This window comes from Neodiprion pinetum, chromosome 3 (genome assembly GCF_021155775.2).
Source record: "Neodiprion pinetum isolate iyNeoPine1 chromosome 3, iyNeoPine1.2, whole genome shotgun sequence".
Lineage (NCBI taxonomy): Eukaryota > Metazoa > Arthropoda > Insecta > Hymenoptera > Diprionidae > Neodiprion > Neodiprion pinetum.
In genome coordinates this window covers 8,076,904-8,083,577 of record NC_060234.1, presented here as the reverse complement: position 1 = coordinate 8,083,577, position 6,674 = coordinate 8,076,904, and the positions used below count along the sequence as shown (strand labels likewise).

Sequence of the window (6,674 nt, the reverse complement as noted above, 5' to 3'; positions counted from 1 at the left end):
CCATCCGTACACATATTCACGGACCATTCCACGTATACGAGGAGCCGGATATCGACAGACCCACGATCAAGTGACGTGGAGTTGTCCTTCCAGGAATCCTCACACACCACTTCCCATCAAAGGAGGGCATTCAACGTATTAACATTTTTACTTGTTCTCAGTAAAAAGTCCTTGGGTACTAGGGAGCCGTGTCTGAGTGAAGAACAGCATCGCGTCTGACCTCATAGCTCAGATACGGTGTTCGTCTCACAATCCTCTGACCGATACGTAGGGCACCTGAACCTGTAGAGAGTCTCTGTCATTGCGACTGAATGTCCTAATACAGGTGAAGGCATGTTTGCGTAGAATTCCCTTTCATTCGACTACCACGCTAATAATATTCAGTCTTGCCATACGTAAACCGAACTATTATCTAAGTCCTTCCGACTACCATGCTATCACGAAATAATATTCCGTCTTAGTTCTAATGAAACGAATCATTAGCAATATCAAAACCGACTTATCAACGACGATCCAGGATTGTCAAATACCGTCCTTCTGACCAACATGCTATCACGCAAATAATATTCAGTCTTGCCGTAGGCAAACCTAATTATTATCAAAGTAAATCAGGAAGAGCTATTCCTTCCTAACTTACCACAAATTTCCTAAACATTACAAGAAAAATAAATTCACGACGTCACATTCTGTCACTCATCCCGCCTCCCGGGAACAAAACATTTAACTATTATTTAAAGGTTTCCTCTCTGGAAACAAATTTCTCACGTCACGAGTCAATGACTCATAGCGATCGATCTGTGCGTGCTTCGCACACACAGATCAAGTTTGACTCTCAACCGTTTACACGACCTATGATGATGGGTTTATTCCACTCGTGCCTTTGCACATGAGGGTGAGGAAACAACCTCTGAGGCTATTTCGAAAAACCAAGTTGAAGCGGTCAAACTGTTCAAGCTTTTCCAGGAGTTGATCACACAATCGACAAGTAATCATTCTCCACCTTCCTTTCGAGTCCAGAGACCGAATCCTGCAGCTCTATCCAAGAGACAGGAAATTCTTGAAATTAATTCTTGTCATATTTGTTTACATCTCCCCCCCCCCCCCCCCCCCCCCGAAGAAAAGAAACCAGTGAGGAGACACTGGTCTTCTTGAATAACCTTTGGGACCGGTACAAGCTTTGTAACGTGAAATAATGACTCTGACTTATTTCGATCTGTATGTATTTTATAAATTGAGTTTGAAATTTTTTCTATAATTTTGTATGGTCCGATTTTTAGTTCATCTAATTTTTTCCTATTTAGTCTACGGCTATTTTCAACGTAAACTAGGTCTCCAATATTAAATTCATGATATTTTCTATTTTTGTCGAATTGCTTTTTATTATATTCATGTGATTTCTTTGTATTCTCTAGAGCACGTTTTCTATCTTCATGCAAATCGTTTTCTGTTTTTTCTTGTTTTAGCTCTTCTGGTAAGATTGTACTGCTTTTTCCTTCCAATAAGTATCTAGGAGAGAATCCTGTTACAGTATGTTCTGTATCATTGTACTTTTCTATGCACTCATGTGCTACAGTTGTCCACGCAGTTTTTGATTTTTTTTGGTTTATCTTACATCTAATTTTATTAACTAGCTTTTGGTTTAGTCTTTCATTGAGTCCGTTTGAAAACAGTGCGTTTACTGCTGTAAAAGTCAAGGTTATATCTTCCTTATTCAAAAATTCTTTGAACTCTTTGGAATTTATCCCTGGATATTGATCGGATAGGATCATGTTTATTTTATTATTTGGCAAGACTGTCTGTATCAATTTTATAAAATCAGTTGCATTCTGAGTTTTTGAGGTCAAAATAGTAGCATATCTTGTGAAATGATCAACGAGCAAGTGTAAATACTTTTTTGTTGACCGTGAACCTCCGAATCCGCCAATTGTATCTATAGACACTATTTCATAGGGGTAAGTCGCAGGACCTAATTGGGACATTAATCCAATTTTGTGCTTTCCTCTTGATTTATTTTTAATGCAAACTTCACAGTTTTCGCAAATTGTTTTAATATTTTGATTCAGATTTTTTGCTATGTAAAATGGTTTTATCTTATTTTGTATTTGTTTCATTCCTAAATGACAATAGAAGAGGTGTACTTTTTGTATAAGTTCTTTACTGAAATCTTCTGAGAGTAGAATTTTTTCACTTGTTCCTATTCTTTTATAATACGTGTTATTCTTGTATAGTAACTTGTCTTTACCGTTTTGGATGTCTTTATTGTTTTCTTGATCGTTCTGAATGTCTTATATTTTCATGAAATTAACGGTTTTTAAAATTTCTTCTTCATTATCATTAGGTTCTAGTACTGGGTTTCTGCTGAGGCAGTCTGCTTCTAAATTGTCTTTTCCTGGAGTGTATTTTATTTCGAAATCGTATTGAGATAGATAATGCATTAAGTCACCTAATTTCTCATCTGTCCTAGACCTAATATTCATATTTTCTAAAGGTTTATGATCCGAGAAAACCGTAAATGATTTTCCTATAAGCCAGTGCTGCCAGAATTTTATTGCCTCTTTTATTGCTAGACATTCTATATAGATAGCTTTCTTTCTTTTTTGGGACACATTTAATTTTTTTGAAAAATATGCGACTGGTTTATCTTCTTTGTTTAATTGTGTTTGTTTTAGTACAGCCCCAATGCCTTGCAAGCTTGCGTCCGTGTGGATATATATTGGCAGATGTGGATCGAAAATTGTTAAAATCGGTTGAGAGCAAAGTAGAGATTTCATGCTCTCGAAAGCTTTTTGGCATTGTTCGGACCAAATAAAGTTTTGCCCTTTTCTTAGTAAGTTATGTAGCGGATCTAAGGTAACCGAAACGTTTGGTATATATTTGCCGTAAAAATTCACTTTTCCTAGAAATTGTCGAACATTTTTTTTTGTTTTTGGCGTTGGAAATTTTTTTATTGAGATTAGATTGTCATTGAGTGGACTAATCGAGTTGTATCTTATTTCGTGGCCTAAATATTTAACTGAGTCTGATGCGAAGGTACATTTTGAAAGTTTTAGTCTGAATCCTTCTTTCATAATTGACTCTAATAGCTGTGATAAGTGGTCAATATGTTCATCAAAAGTTTTTGAAAATACTAGAATGTCATCTATATAATTTACGCTGAAGTTCGAGAGCTTGTGCTTTCTTATTATATTACTTAATATTCTCTGGAAAATCGCTGGTGATGTTTTTAAACCAAAGGGTAGGCAGGTCCATTGGAAATGGCCTTCTTGAGTTACGAATGCGGTTTTTCGTCTGTCTTCAATTTTTAGGGGAATTGACCAGAAAGCTGAATTTATATCTAAGGACGAAAAATATTTACAATCTCGTGTCTTAACTATCAGATCTTCAATTAATGGAAAAGGCTGCGCCTGAGGAATGACTATCTTGTTTAATTCCCGGAAATCTATGCATAGTCTAGCTTTCTTTCCTTCATCTTTTTTATAAGCTAATGTCACTGGTGCAGCGAATGGGCTATAAGATTCTTCAATTAAATTTTTTTCTAATAATTTTGTTATTTGGTGTTCTATTTCTTTTTTATCCTCCATAGTGCATCTGTACGGTCTTTTGTAACAATATTTATCAACTAATAAATCAATACGAGCTTCATAATCCGTTACAGTGCCTATGTCGTATTTATCTCTGGCAAAAATCGATTTATATTTATCGATTAGTTTGTCAATTTCGGATTGTTGTTGCATTTCCAAGTGGTTTATTACTATGTTAAATTCTGACGTATTTATATGTTCATTGAAATTCAATTGGTAATTTTTTGTTTTGTTTTCAATATATTCTTTATTTGTATTTTGTATGTTAGGTTTGTTTTTAAGTCTATTTTCAGGAATGGCCTGGATTTTTTGTGTAATTTCTAAATTTTCGTTTTGTCTTAATTGGAAATTTTTTATACAGTCTAGTCCGATTAAAAAATCGTGTTCAAAATGTTCGTTATCTATCATGAAAACATCAATTTCTTTTTCTATATCAAAAATTTTAGCTTTTAGAGTTATCATGCCGTTTGCTTTTCTTACACCATTAATCGTTTTTAAATGTGCGTTATGTGAGTTATGAAATTTCTTTTGTTTTAAATGTAACAGCTTTGAATTAATTAAAGAAACGTTCGAGCCGGAATCGTAAATTCCTTGGATTTGTAACGCATTATTTAGCAATACTTTGATTTTGATTAATGGTGGCACTATAAGTTTTTTGGATCTTTGGTATTTAATTCTATTTCTAACCCAGAATTATTTACATGTCTTATGTATTCTTTGTTTTGTTGATCGTCGGCTTTGTTCCTGAACCAGCATAAAGATTCTGGGTGGTAGCGATTGCTCTTATTTTTTTTTCTCGCAAATCGAACATGGTTTATGGTCACTATTTTTCGCTTTACTTTTGTTTTCAATATAAGTAGTAGTTGTAGTACTCTTTTTTTCTGAATTTTTTTTATTCACCAGGTGCTCTAGTCCTCTGATCTCCTTAAATATATCTTCAGTCTGATTTAACTTTTCTCTATCTATTCTATCGGATACAAAATTTGGTCACCCTACAGCAATAAGATCAATTAAGGTAGGCGTATCTATTGACTTGTTTGTTTCTAATAGAAGTCTTTCTTTCTTTAAAGCATATTCTAATAGCGAACCCTTTATGTATTTGTAAGATATTGCATATCTAATCCCAGTCCACCTTTTATTGGCGTAAGTTTCACAGAAATTTTGTTTCCATGTTCTCCACTCTGAATCTAATGTATATTTTATCAGCATTGACCCATACCAGTCGATGCATGAATCTTCTAGAAAAAGTCTAAAGATCTCGATTTTTTCAATATCTCTTTCTACACCTAATCGAGAACATTCATTTTCAAAAATATCCATCCACTGGGGCACATTTGAATTTCTGCCTGTCAATTTCTCTATTACAAATTTTTCAGATACCTTTCTTAAGTTACGGATTCCATAATCTTGGGGCTTATCTTCAGTTTGCTTTTCGGTAAATTTTTCCAAAATTCTTGATAATGCCTCTTCTGTGATGTTTGCTGTGGGTGTAGTGTCTTGCGCTGTTGACATTTCTTCAAGTAAGTAGTCGTTGCATATTATGTTCCCATCTTCATCCTTATACTGTTGTAGTATATCTCCGGTCAAACTAATCCATACTTTTCTCGCTTGTCCTCTTTTTTGTAGTGTAGCTTTTATTTTCTGATAACCCGCCGTAGTTGTAAGTTTCGCATGATGTCTCATCGGTTGAAGCTGGTCCGGGAGTATAAAACAGCGATCGTCGGGTGTGGTTATTGAGGTTATGGCGATTATGTTTGTTTTCGGATCTTCCGTCGAAGACTTGACCGTAAATTCAAATTTCAGTTTTTCCATTCTGTATTTTTTTTTTTTTTTTTAAGCAAAAATGTCGTTTTATAATGTTCCTTTTTTAACTTTGTCGAAGCTGCGATGAGTTTCTCTGTAAATGGAGTTTATTGTTTCGTATACTATTACATTACATTACTTTTCTTTACATTACGTACTTATATTCTATGTTTAATAAAAATAATATTACCTGTAAATGGAGAAACGACATTTACAGCTTATTTTCCTCTCGTTCTGACGTTTCCACGTGCGATTTCGCTGATAATAGCTTATGTACTAATCTGTCATAATGCCCTCGGCATTCTATTGTCTCTATTCGCTCATATTTACACGTATGTACTATTGACCGTGAAACTGCCAAAGGCGCTTATTGTTGTGCGGTGAAATTTCAAATTTGGGAGTGAGGAAGAAATATGATGAGGTGAATATAGGCCTCGTCATATTTGTTTACATATAACATTCGAGCTTGCGCGAAATCTCCAGGTTATCTCACATATTACGTGTGGAATTCTGGAGCAGTTCAGCCCGCGAACAAACTCGAAACGTTTCAATATATATTTCACCTGAAAAATATTTGATTAGCCCACAGCTTTAGGAAAAGTGAGAAAAAAACCGAAACTTGATGCCGTGTTTAGGCACCGAAAATCGGGCCAGCGTACGATATATCTATGATAATATATACTTCTTATTGTAAAATTCATGGATCAGACCTCAGCTCTCTGAGAAGTGAAAAAAATTCACTGTAAACTTGCTCTAGAATTTTGGAGACGGAAATTGGCGTCAGTGTTCGATATGTGTATGAAAGGATGTACTTTTTATCGGAAAATTATTCGATCAGACCTCAGCTTTCAGAGACGTGGAAGAAAATACGGGAAACTTGCTTCAGAGTTTTGGTGAAGCAAACAGGCGTGAGTGTTTGATATGTTTCACTTTTCATTTGGAAATTATCGATCAGAACTCAACTTTCAGAAAAGTGGAAAAAAATACTGGAGACGTGCTCCAGAGTTTTGGTGAAAAAATTTGGCGCAAGTGTTTGATATGTACATCAAAAGATACGTTTTTTATCGAAAAATTATTGGATCAGACCTCAGCTTTCATAGAAGTGGAAAAAAACACAGGAAACTTGCTTCAGAGTTTTGGTAACGCAAACAGGCGTGAGTGTTTCATATGTTTTACTTTTCATTTGGAAATTATCGATCAGAACTCAACTTTGTAATGATTCAAATATAACCGCGCAATGAAGACGGCACGATCGGATTAGGCTAGACCCAGGGAGTGGGGAACCTGGTC

General features: G+C 35.0%; 1 pseudogene; it reads right to left on the bottom strand.

Moving 5' to 3' along the window:
• Positions 1 to 4,225: 4,225 nt before the first annotated feature.
• On the bottom strand, positions 4,226 to 5,393 carry LOC138190733 (uncharacterized; annotated as a pseudogene).
• Positions 5,394 to 6,674: the final 1,281 nt, after the last annotated feature.